Here is a 13529-nt window from a genome sequence, read left to right as displayed (position 1 = left end):
TTTAAATGGTTACAAAATATAGAAAGCTGGAAGTCTAAATTAGCATGAGGTCAGATTGAGAAGTCTGAATTAGAAGTGCAAGATTACAGAAGTCTGAATTATGTAAACGTACGTATGAACTAGGGGTTCACTGTCCCAGCTTGCAAAGGAAAATCATGAAAACATAATAATGCAAAGTTATTCTTGAGTTCTCTTCACCCTGGCAGACACAACAGCATTTGTTAAAGTCTCAGGTTGAATGCACTACGAAAAAATATCCTCCTTTATATATGTTCGTGGGGTTTCCATCTTCTCCAAAAAATCCAAATCCTAAACAATTATAGTGAACCCAGTCATACTGAAAGTACAGAAAGTTTAAAAAGTTCATATTGACATCTAGCTAGCGTGTTTTTCTTTTGAAGTAAGCAAGCTGCTACCGTTTTGCACTCATTCAAGATGTGATACATACTGGAGTCATTGGGAATCTTTAAATCAATTTCAACAGATTTTGCATCAAGCTCTTAGTAAAGTCTATTATTTACCATCTTTGTGACTGAAATGGAAAGGAACAATGAACTTAACTACTAAATCCCCCAAATCGATGCCTACTATCCATTTCTATTTTGCTTACTTTCATTTTTGAAATTGCTTAAAAATACTTGGTCAACATTTGCCTGGCACAAAATTGAAAGAGAAGCTCACAGCATTGGGAAAAAAATGTAGACAGCCATAGATTTTGAAAAAGTACTTCCCAGGAAGACTTATTAGGAGGGCTAAACATACAGTCTGATACATGTCTGTTCATTTTTAGTTCATTTACTAGTGTCCTAGTACAACTGAGCAGAGTAAGACATTGGATTTCAGTTTGCTAAATGTCCATAAAGTCTAGAAAGAGCAATCTTACTGCATGCCAGTGTCCAACACTCATCCTGTTCTTATGTTACAAAACTGTGGTCTTGCACACCTGTATTTCTCTGTTGCTCTTGAAAGGCTTCAGCAAGAACGCCATCCTATCAGCACTGCAACCCAAGAGCAGGGGGTTTCGCTGTGCTGGCAGCTAAGGCAGTCACAAAGGTCCTGTTTTGAACATCAACCCACTTTGTCTAAGAAATAAATTTGAATAGGAAGAGGCGAGTGCACCAAGCAGCCCCTACTGCCCTGCTTGGAAGGGAAAGTCTTCAGCTCGCAGCTGCAGTGGGGAGAGCTCCCCATCGAACCCCCTACTCCAGGAGGCTCGCCGTTTTCTTTGCACTGCCCTGGCAGATTTGGAGAGTGGCTTTGATAAACTGGCAACCAGAGCCTGAGAAGGCTCCTGTTACTTGCAGGGAATGGACTATTTGTGCACAGACTTCCTCCTTCCTATGGAAGTAAGGAAGCAGAGGTGAGGAATGAGAAGCGTCCCTTACCACCGTGGCACTGCCCCCTTCTTCCTAGAGGGAGGATAATGTGCAAACAGGCCCTTGGTAAGCAAAGGGGAAAAAAAAGCATTTCCCTTCCAGCTCTGCATAAATTAATTGGAAGAAAACAGGGAGAGAGCTTTTGAAGAGATTCCCAAAAATCATGCCTCCAAGGAGCAACTGGGAATTTGCAATGGGGTCCTAGTGGTAATGGAGAAGTCTGGGAATCAAACATGCTTCATGTACTCCCATGTTCCCTTTTGCACATATAAAAATAGGGCTAAGAAGGAACCACTGTAATAAACCAGTTTGTCCTCCTTGTGCAACGCAGACCACAAGTCCTGCCTGAAATAATTCCTGTTTGAATTAGAGCTTTATTTCCTGAGGAAAATTTCAGTGTTGGGGAGGATCGGGAGGAGGATTCCCTAACGAAATGCTTGTACTGTTTCATCTGCCCTCGGTGCTACAGGAGATCTCACGGCGTGCTCTTCAACAGCTTTTGTTAGGTCTCTCCAGCCAGTTTCAATATGAACTGGTGACAATCCAGCCCTTTACGCAGCGCAGCAGAGGTCAACCTTTGCCTTTACCGCTGCCCGGAGAGTGGTATGCCTTTGACTAGCCTGAACATGTTCATTTATTTTTTTAAGCAAGCTGAGCAGGTCTCAGTCCACAGCTTCCGCTCTCTTTGCGAGTAGACCACGGCTGTAAGACCACTGCACTCTGAGCTACTTTCAAAGCCTTTAACCCAGTTCTAATTTTACTGTGAGTGTATCTTTAAAAAGAAAAATTGTTATGATGATGGCTAAAGAAAGCTGAAGTCTCTGGAGCCAGCGTCATGTGTTCACATCAGGAAACTGACCACTGTTGTTAAAAATTAAATGTTTGACATGAACTAAAGTCACAGAAAAATATGATTCAGTCCTTCAGCAAGCACTGTTTATGAAAGCTTGAAAGAGCTGAAAGCCCAGTATGATTTATATCCTGGGAGCTGGTATGCAACTTTAAACATGTTCTTTTTTCAAGTTCATCTTGTCACCCATAGATAAATATAGATTAGGACAAACCAAAATAAATGGGTGGGTACCAAAATCCACAAAACAACTAACCATAATGGAAGTGCTTGTCCTTCTATTCAATAGCAAAAACAGCATATTACTTGGTTTAAATAGCTGGTTGGGGTAAAATGAGTATTATTGGACAGGAACACTTAGCCAGTATGATCCAAACAAGTCAAAAAATAGCCAGAGTACAACCACATAAAATAAAACACTGACCAGATTTAAGTATAATTGGTCACCCTCCCATGTTTTCGGATTCCTATCATTATAGCTTAGGAGGTTCTGTAATGTACCTTTGGAAAAAGTCAAATGGTTTCACTGGGTTTCTAACCTTTGCACTTCAGTAAGATGATCTGCTGAGAATGTTACTGTATGAGACTTAAAAAAAAATAAATAAAAATAAAAAAATAGAGCCTACTTTATTCATAGAGGTGCAGCAGACACTTACGTGACTATTCATCATCACCAGCGTCTCCAACCTTGTTTGCTTAACATATCCGTATTATAAAGGCAATATGTGGGCAAGACTAACTTTATATGTTCCACCATAACAAGCTACCCTATTTTCAGCATAAAAATGGCATTTAAATAAATATTTACGCCATGTCATTGGGAAATAAAGGCCAGACAACATCCCACTGTGTTTCCAGTATGAGCGAATCCAGGGATTAGACCACAAGTTCCTGAGAACACTTGCTCATGACAGCCAGGAGTATTATTTAGCAATACAACACAACACCGCAGGCTATAAATGGGTGCTTTGTATATTGAAAAAAACTCGGTAGTATTTTCTCCACATGAATTTTCTTTAGTTGCCCTTTTCTAACCGCTTCAGCCTATGCTGTTCTGACCCCCTCTGATCAAAGGAGGACAAACCTGGATCCCTCCCACAGCCACCAATTTATTCTTACCCTCGGACAAGCCCCCTCGCAGCGCTCTCCTCCTGCAAGGGCCGACGAGGTGCCCTGCAGCCCCAGGGACACAAGGAGGACCCCAGCGGTGGCCCACCAGGAGGTGGTGCAACACCCAGCCGCACTGTGCCTGCTAGGTTAGCTCTCAGTGGCATCTTCAAGAATTACAATACAGCGTGCATAACACGCTAGCGGAATTGCCTACTGCAATATATACAAAACATCAATGTATAGAGAAGTCCTTCAAAACTTCACAGAGCGCCAGAATCTCGCAGAACGAGGGAGCACGCAATATGGCTGCAAGTGCTTGACGTTATTGTACGCACACGCAACCACACACACATTTAGTAATTTGTTCATGATGTCATTGCCATTTTGAAGAAAGGCAGAAAACCACATGCGATCATCTCCGCTGTTTTTTTCCGGTCCTTAACTTCTGCCTACTTTCCTTTTCTCCGCACAGTTTGTATGATACACTGGGAAGGATTCTCTCTTCTTCAGTGTTTAGAAAGGGCCTAACAAATCACAGGCACTAAATAAGCACGTATTAAATGGCCTCCCAATTTTGAAGCCCGAGGGACTGGAAAGTGCAATTCAAACAGCTGCTTTTTTCATTTATGCATCTCCAAAAGGTCAACCATGAGCTTGAATGTGTAATATACAATCTGCCTGGGTTTATCAAAGGAAAGGTCCAGTCTTCAGTTATTTGGGGGAGAAAAGAAACCAGTCAGGCTGACACCCGGGAGGACATCTAGTTTGAACTAAACCTGATGTCAGAATCAGTGGGTGACGGTCACCTCTTTAGCTCATCTTCATAATAGTTGATTCACTTGATGCTTAGATTTGAAACTCTCAAGCAGCAAGCAACATATACTCTTTGACTTCTGGAAAGCAGACTTCAAAGGAACATAAGTTTCCTTAGACAAGCTGATCGAAATTTTGTAATGTACAGAGTCTCCCCATTAAACATAAAAGCCATGATAATTCTAAGTCAATTTCTAATGCCTCTTTGTTTTGCATTTTTTTCTTTTAAACAAGCTTGTAAATCATTAATAATAAGATGAAGACATTTAAAACATTGGTATGAAATATTTATACTTATAACAAAATTTGAAATGCATTATCAAGCTGAGGTAAGAACAGTGTACTGGTAGAGTATAAACATATTGCTACTGAATTTATGAACCCTAATTTAAATCACTACAATTGAATTTGGCTTTAAAGTTTTAGTTCCCACTGAACTGAATGGGAAATTACAAATTAAACAAATTCATGCTGCATCTGAAACGGGAATGCAGTACATTTTCTGTATAGAATGAAGGATATGTAATTCATAGCCATTTTAATGGGACATGCACAATTTACAGAAAAATGTAGTCCTGAAAAACGCATAATTATGAATATAAGAGAAAACTTAACCTTAAAAAAATTACCCAGATCAATACAAGTTATTTATCCAGAATTTATCAGTAAACAGATCTGAGTTGTGAAATCAAGTTGATAATGTGAAAGACAGAATTCCACATCCTGTTAGCAAGTCGCACAATTTCTCAAATCCCAGGTGGACCTTCTGTTCTCCACAGTTCAGCCTTTTTCCTTTCATCAAATAAAGTCTGAATGCCACAGATGCTGCCTCCTTTCCTAAACAGGATACTTATGCTATCACATTGTCACTCTCAGAAGGGAAGGAAGAGGAATTCATCCACTGATTCCATTCTAACGAGTAAAAGAAAGTAGAATGGACAAAGGTAGCCCAAGAAGATGATCAAAGAATATTCACTACTACCATGCTAAGATACTGGTTATGGAAGATGGGTTGATAAATTCCCAAATTGATAGCATCTAGCTATGCCATTTTTTGTCAATATTTTGACATCTTGTGTACATTTTGGTGTTTCAGCTGCTAGATAATTAGCTAAACATCCAAGAAGTATCTTTTATATTGGTGAAGCAGCTTATTTAGCGAACAAATTGGGAGAATTAAAAAAACCCTTCCCCCTTCTTTAGACATTAAGCAAGTGCTAGTGACATTAACTGGATTGACGTTTACCCTGCAGGTCACAACCATTTGCTTATATATTCGCAGAGCTGTGGGATGGGAGGTCAGACACAAAACCAAAGTCTAAGAATGGAGATTGATTTCATGTATTTTTATTAAGCACAGGGTTTGGCTGGTAAAATGATGCATTGATATACTCTCCTGTAGCTTTAATAAATGAGAAGATTCTAGTAGTAAGCATTCTGGGAAAGCTATACCACAATATTTATGATTGCAAAGGGTTAAACATATGTAACACTAGAGGAAAAAAAAAGTTCATCAAGGGTATATGCTAGCAGAAAACTCAAGAAGTGGTAAAGAAAGATTTAGAGGAAAAAAACAAAACCAGATTAGAGCGATCTGCTCATTGAAGAAATGGCAAACACTTGGGCCCGATTCCATTTTCTGCCAAAGCTTTCCTAGGCCATAGTGCCCATAAAAAACCTCCTGAATCAAGTTTTAGCTCTCTCCATGATTGGCATGTTTCCTTGCCTTAAAGAGTGCATTTTCTCTGCTAGTGGCAGACACTTGTATTTTGTCCAGCCAAGGGACTTCATACATACTTACACAGACTGATAGCATAATCTCTTGTTTAGCTAAACTAAACTGTCACAGAGAGTTTGTGTTGAACAAATGACACGTTAACAGTTTGCTCTGCACGTCAAAGCATTCTCATATCCAAAACCTAAAATCTGCAAGTGCAGAAGAATATGGAGAAGTCTAGTAGATTACTTGGACATGACGCCAAAGGACATTTGGGTGTATGAACTCAACTCTTGCCTATTCCATATAAAGAACACTGTATTCAGCCTTTAATTTAAGAGATAATGTCTCTTGAATGCGCCAGGCTGAAACAGAAATCTCAGATTATAAATCTGGTCAATTTGAGGAGGAAAGAGTATGAATCTTACCAAGGGATGTACATATTAAAGATGCAGACTCTGGCTTAAGTGCTGATTTTAGAGTCCGAGCAGAGGTTCTATTGAGTATTACATTGTACACAGAATAATCTGGCTTGCAACATACACACTGACATGCTAATAAGTCTATAGAAAGAGATCCACGAAAGCTGCTACAGAAATAATGCAATCATATTGACAGTTTTAAACACAAAGTCCTACTATTGCATAAATATGAGAGTTAAAATTTTTAAAGAAAATTGTTTTCCTGATGCTTTTTAATAAAAAATACATGAGAACAACATTTTATTCTATATAAAAATGATTCCTTATCACAGCCTTTCAATCATCTTCAGACAGAGCTTCGCTATGGAACAGTTCTAATCCTTAATTACTTTAACATGGAGTTTTGCCATTGACCTGGAAGGCAAAGTCTTTCTCTACTCCCTTATAATGGTTGGGGTAAGTTCTTACCCAAAACACCACTGAACTCTGGAATAAACCAGTGAGCAGCGATGAAAACTGTGGTAAGGATTTAGGGCTCTATTCATTTGTTTGCTCCTTAATTAGAACCTAATTATCATGTCTTTAAATTAATATGCTGTTGAGTACTGTATACAAGTTAGTTATTTCTTGATAACTCAGTGAATTAGACCCATTTTTTTTGCTTCAAGATTTGAACAATTTATTTAAAACCTATTTTTAAAAATCCACCAAAAATCCAAGAGCTTGAGAATCTTCTGTTAATGCAATTCAACTCACTGTTTATAAACAGCATATACTTGAGAGGGCTTACTAGTTTTCTTCTTTCTATTTGCATCATGTGCATACCTAAATCTGTCATCATTAAGGTGGTATGTCTAGTACTAAGTATGAAATACTGGAAAAGCTTACAGGCTGGTACCAGTATGATGTGATCCACAGAGTGAGGTCAGAGTTATCTCCTGGCAATGGGGTATTCTAAGGTTATTGGCAGGAAATGGGTATTCACAACTGCTAGCTAAATTATTTTTAAATTTAATGTGCTGGAGAGAGTGGGCGATTGGCCAAATTCTCTCAGCAGCATAAATGTAATTCTGAAGTGACTCCATTGACCTGAGCACTGAAGTAGAAATGTGAATCTATTTTTATCTTAAATGTATTGCAGCCTGTCGCATTAGTGCTGTGATCCTGTCAGATCCTACAAGTAAACAGGGTCAGGATGTGTCAATACGCAGATGGGAGATTGCCAAACAACCTCTAAATGCGTCAAGGAAGAGGTGTTGGTAACTCTACAGTCATCACTCGCTGGGCATCTCTCTTCAGGGGATTTACCTGTGTGATCTATACTTGAACACAAATGTTCCTGTTACCTTAGCTATATAGTGCAAGAGGCCCTAAGAAACTCATGTAAGGCTAAAGCATGAGACTTCCTCCTCCTGTCCCTGTGTTGCCAACACACCCCCAAGATGCCACTTAATTCTTCTTTAGGTTATACTTTAAAGATTGCTGTCCTCCGCTCTCTTACCACTGGTTAAGCTGCCTGCACGAGCAGCCCCCATTCCGTTTCCGTAAGGACAAGGCATCTCACCAAAGATCTATTTCTTGACCTACATAAACCAACAAAGGTAGGAAATGATCACACCACTACCTCAGCTACGAGATTCAAGGCAGAGAGAAACCACAGGCAGGCAAGAACCACTTTGGCTGGCGTGCAACTGCACCCCAAACCAAGCATGTGTCCCAGGCTTGTAATGCCCACTTTACCTCTGTCCTTGGCCATGTGCGTGGGCAGGCACGGGGAGGAAGGATGATCGAAGACTCATCCTGAGACACCTGCATCAACTTAAGGAGAACTCATCTGTCCCCAGGAGGACCACCACTGTCACAACGGCACGCTTGGTTCCAGGCCATGTGAAAATAACTCTAACTATGACCTCTACCAAATAAGTTTATACAGTTATGGTGGATAGTATAAAACGCGGTCAAGATTCCTGACTGGATCTTCAGTGAAGACAAACTGAATTTATGCCTTATGTGATGTTAGGTGGCAGTATGCTGCTATGTTAAAGACCTGATATGCCTTCTAGTGCTCTAGGAACATTTGGGATATTAACCCTGGAGACTCAGCCACACTGCAACTTTCCATTCTCCTTACCTGAATTATTGCTGCAGTCTTAATGTATACTGTAGGCTTTGTTTCTTGTCCCAAGCTTTCATTTTTTCCTGAACAGAAGCTGAGAGACTTCATTACAGGGTAGTGATCTGAGAATATATCATTAAGTATATAAAGAACTTTGCAGTCCTTTGAATTAAATGAAAATGTCAGATGCTATTAGTCAGTAAAGATACTTAAGTAGAAGATACAAAAGAAAAACAAGTCAGAAAACTCTCTTAAATCATAAATATCTAGGTTTTGTCCAAGTTTAAAACACAACTTGTACAAAAATAGCACAACGTACCTATTTTGGTCTTTATCTATTAAGTAAGCCGCTACAAAATACCAAGAAACACTTATAAGAAAAAACGTAGTCTGTAAATATTGAGATCTATTCTTTTGATAAATGGAATACAATGAATGCTTCACTTTGTGCTATGTTAAAAACCACCCCTAATCTGTATATGAAGTTACTTAAATTTTGCTGAATCTCTGCCTCATACTAGCACTCCAGTATTTTTATTAACTATGGCTCTGATAACATCTATGTATGAATGTACTGTGCATATAGGTGACTATAGGACCAAGCCTTATAGGCAGAATTCTCCTTTATTTTCACTTCCCAAAAGTCACTTAAGTTTCAATGAACTAAGACATCAGGATCAACTTCTGCCAGGCTCTAATCCCAACAAATGAAAATAGCAATAATCAATACAACTGAACAATCCATTATTTTTAATTAAAAATAAACTAGAACGCAAATAAATCTCCTATCATGTAAAAATTGCTTGGATAAGAGAAAGATACAGAGAAGGATCGCCTAAATTTGGTAGATTTTAAATAGATGTAGATATATAAAAAATTTTTGATGCTATTTTCAACACTGCCTTTTAATAGCTAACTAACCAACTGTAACCACTATAAATCAACCCAGCTTTATTATTATGTCTTCTTTACATCCTCTGATGATTTGGCCCATTGTGTTACCACATTTTATACTTGCATGTGTGGTAACTAATCTTTTAAACAGGGTAATGAATATCAAATTACCAGATGTACATATTTGTTCTACTCATAAAATATCTGTAAGCCATTGCAAGTTCCTTCCATTAAACAAATAATCAGATTTATTACAAGATATTGAAAGACCATACTGATTTCATTTTTGTGCATATTTGTTGGAAATCTTGACTTCTCATAGAGAAACAAACCTAAAGACTACTATGTTTTCCAACAGTTTTGAAATTGTGTGAAAAACAGAACATAATTTAAGGCAAACAGCTTCTATAAAAAACAGTAGAGATAAAAACTTGATTTTCTAATAAAGATTAAGTTTTGCACAAGCACTTTTAATCAGAATGTTTCAAAATTGTAGAGATGTTGCTAAAACCATGGTTAATTAACACAGCAAAGCTTCCTTTAAGACTTCTAATACCAGCTCAAAAACGATGCAGCCACATGACATAAAGTGCAGATCTAGTATAAACTCACTCTGCCAGTCTGAATTTCATCAAAAATTTTGATGAGTTAATTTTGTACTAGCAAACTGCACACCGGATCAGGTATCCTCTGTCTGTACCACTCAGACTTTAGGCCAGATTAAGTATCACGTGCCCTTCTATAGCCAGCATAAAAGCCTAAAGCTAGGGCAAAGCCAGCCTAACGTGCTTTGGCTAATTCAACCAAAATGGGATCATGTGCTTGTGCCTGACCCAGAGCAAATGAGTCCTGCCGGGTGATCCAGTAGGGCACAGGTACTAGTAATTGTGAAAATGGCACAAGCAGTGAGCAGTCCCCAAACCACTGGGTGTTATTTCTACCCTCATTCATAGGACACTTTTTGCAGTAGCGTTCACGTGTGTGAATTTATGACTTTGGTCCATTTGGACTCCGGCTCCATCCTGATGGATAACGCCCTACATGCCACAATGTTTGATAATCAAAAATTTGAATGTGTGTTAAAATCCATCTTTGTCATTTCTTAAATCTTGTGCCTAGATTTACTTTTAGGCCAACAGCCCCTCAAAGTGCCTCTACAGCAGGAGTTTGCAGCCCAAAGCCAGCCCAGGCAGAGCACAGCCTATGCTACCACGTGCATTGCTCCCTGGTGAGCAGGGGACAAACACCAACCAAAAACCATGTCTTCATTGCTGTGCCTTTTACCCACATGAAATGCCCGATCTGTGGGAATGCTGAGGTTGTGAAACTGCAGTATGCAGAAAATTACATGTTCGCTATCTCCATTATAACAGGCTGTCATCTTTCAGCGCGGCACAGCCATTAATCATCCAGCAATCATTCAGCCATCCTTTCGGTGAAGCATTAAACTGTGGCCCTTTCTGTCTGTCTCTGGTGATCATCCAGGTGGAAATTAGAAGTCCCAGAGTGCTTTTCAAAAAGAACAGGGGCCAACCTGGCTGACCCGCAATAATAAAAGAGAAAACCTGTTTCCATTGTCCACAGCTGCATGTAAGCTATCACCAAGGCCATAACAGGCGCCACATTTACCTACACAGTCGCCGCTTCTCCAGCATTTAACACATTCATCTGTAGAGTGCCTTGGGACACCTTGAGTATGAAATATGTTTGGGGAAATCAAATTCCATTATCCTTTACAGCACGCGGACAGACATTTTCAGCCAAAAATTTCACAGTACCCCCATGATTCAGTCTTAAGAGAGTCTCATCCTGGTGTAGCAATTTGCATTAGTGCTTATCTTCCTGCAGAGAAATGAGTAGGTGCTCAATACACCATAAAACATATGCTAATAATATTGGGCAAGAGTCATTTAACATGCACAAGTGTTTGCTATTGTTGGTTTTTCCTCTCTTTTTTCTTCTACTGATCCTCTTTGTGGTTAAAATTACACTGTCCACATTCTCTGCGTGGGTTAAAGTCTCATTCTTCCTTTTAGAGCTTCTAGATAAAAGACATTCAGGGACCTAGATAATCACCTTCTTAACTAGATTTGATCTGATTTTGAGGTCATTTTCATGCATTAGCTTAAAAGAATTACAACACAATTTAATAATAAATTCTGTTAACATAACTTAGCCTTGAAAAATTGCACTTACATTGAACAAGTAATATTTTTAATGATTTATTCACTAGAGCCCTATTCTAAATACATTTTGATCCTTAATCAACAATGTCCTTAAGCACATCCAACCTTTCACTGGAACGATGAAATTTAAAACCAAAAAAATAACAGTATAAGGGAGTTAAGTGTCTAGCTCCCATTGGAAGTGGGTGGAAATCAAGTGCCTGATTCCCTTAATATTTTTACAGTTTTTAGCCAAGGGCACATAGCATATATGCTAAGCCTTAAGCAGGTGCGGGGTGGAAGCGGGGTGAACTCCAGAGGCTCCCTCCATCCTACATTATTCCGTGATTCTGTGTGCTCTCCCACCTGCTCCTTTGAAGACATTTACAAGTTAGACAATGTGCTTACAGGATTACAACAGATTTTCCACCATGTTTGCTACCATGTTATCTAAGTGGCAAATGAGCCAACAGAGAAGCAATCAACTGGATTTTTACTTAAGCCGCAAAATTAAGTATTTTTTGCAAAGTTGCATTATACAGGAAAAAGGAAACAGAGGCACAGCCATGTGAAATAAGAATAAATATGGGCATGGGGAAGTACCATATGCATTCTTTGGACCATCTCTCTGAAACATCTCATAACCGTAGCTGGATTGAGAAAAAGAAACGTGTTTTTATTCTCTCTCATAGCTCTTCCAAATGTACAGATTACATGGACTGAATTAATTTCTAATTGTTCCCTGATGTGCACTGGAAGGCAAGAGTCTGATCATAGGTTCCACAATCCTGAAAATTTGTATGCATGCACGTTTAATTTCATAGACCACAGGCATGATGTTAGAAATCACATATCATTAAGCTCTGCCTAACCTATGTGTAAAGTTGGTAAAGTTAGGCATGTACATTTATTGGGGCAGTAAATGGAGTTAAACAAGAAGTGGAGAATATGAAGATTATGAATGTGAGGTGCAGATCTTTATTTCATTTGGTAATACTGCTTCCACAAGCAATAAGCTTTCAAATATGTTCTGCAGTAAGTGAATATTTACAACATATGTTGGGCAATTGCACATTCCTTTTTTGTTACATCCTCAGCTAAAAAAAAAAGTACAAATGGTCCCCAAATGCAAATCTACAGAAAGTGACATCTAAAACAGCACAATACCGGAAGCTAGAACGAACAACAAAGTGCACAAAGTCACACAGCAAGCCAAGGTGAAGTCAGCAAGGAAACAGATGTATATTCAATGACATTGGCCCAACAGCCTCTTGGTGTTAAAACTGTAAGTGTCCTGCCTGCAGAGAGCAAAAGAAAAAGGCCTGCAACTCCCCCACTTGATACATGGCCAGTTACTTGACCAGTGATTTATATCAGGTGCCTAACGCATCCACTCTCAATTTTTCTGCAATTAAGGAGGGCAGGGCAAGCCAGTGACAAACGGTTTTCCTACAGTGCTTTTGGCTTTATAGCTATTATCCCTTAGATATCTTTAAACTAATTCATCCCTTTTCAGATTCCCAGGTTTGGGTTGATAAATCAAGTGAGACCTGTGTGTGCTGGGAGCTGATTACAGGGTCATTCCTCAGCAGAAATGTTTGACCATAGTTTCCCAACTTCATATTTTATCTAGCAGCTGGTGATGTATCATCACTAATCCAAATGCAAAGTATCAGGAAATAAAAGAAGGAGGCACTGTTTATAATAAATCACTGACAGGGAAAGCTTGACCTTTTCATTTCCTACAAGGTATTTCATTGTTAGACCACAGACAAACAGAATTTTTCATCTGGTGCTTAATATGCATCAGAAGAGAACAAAGGTTTATAAGAGAAGAAGAGTAGGGTAGTATCTCCGCTAGAGGACACTTATCTTTCTACAGATCAAAAAGACAATGTTGTTAACAACGCTTTTTTCTTGAGAATCCTCTATTCTTATTAGATCATAATTTAATGATAAAATGCACTCCCTTGCTTTCATCCTGAAGGGAGATTCAGAGACTTTAACTTTAAAATGCTTCTTTAAAAACATATGCTATTTTTAAGGAAAATGCTTATCTTTAAAAG

This window comes from Apteryx rowi, unplaced genomic scaffold (genome assembly GCF_003343035.1).
Source record: "Apteryx rowi isolate R43461 unplaced genomic scaffold, aptRow1 scaffold_28, whole genome shotgun sequence".
Lineage (NCBI taxonomy): Eukaryota > Metazoa > Chordata > Aves > Apterygiformes > Apterygidae > Apteryx > Apteryx rowi.
The sequence above is the reverse complement of the archived record's forward strand: the minus strand, read 5'-3'. Positions refer to the sequence as shown.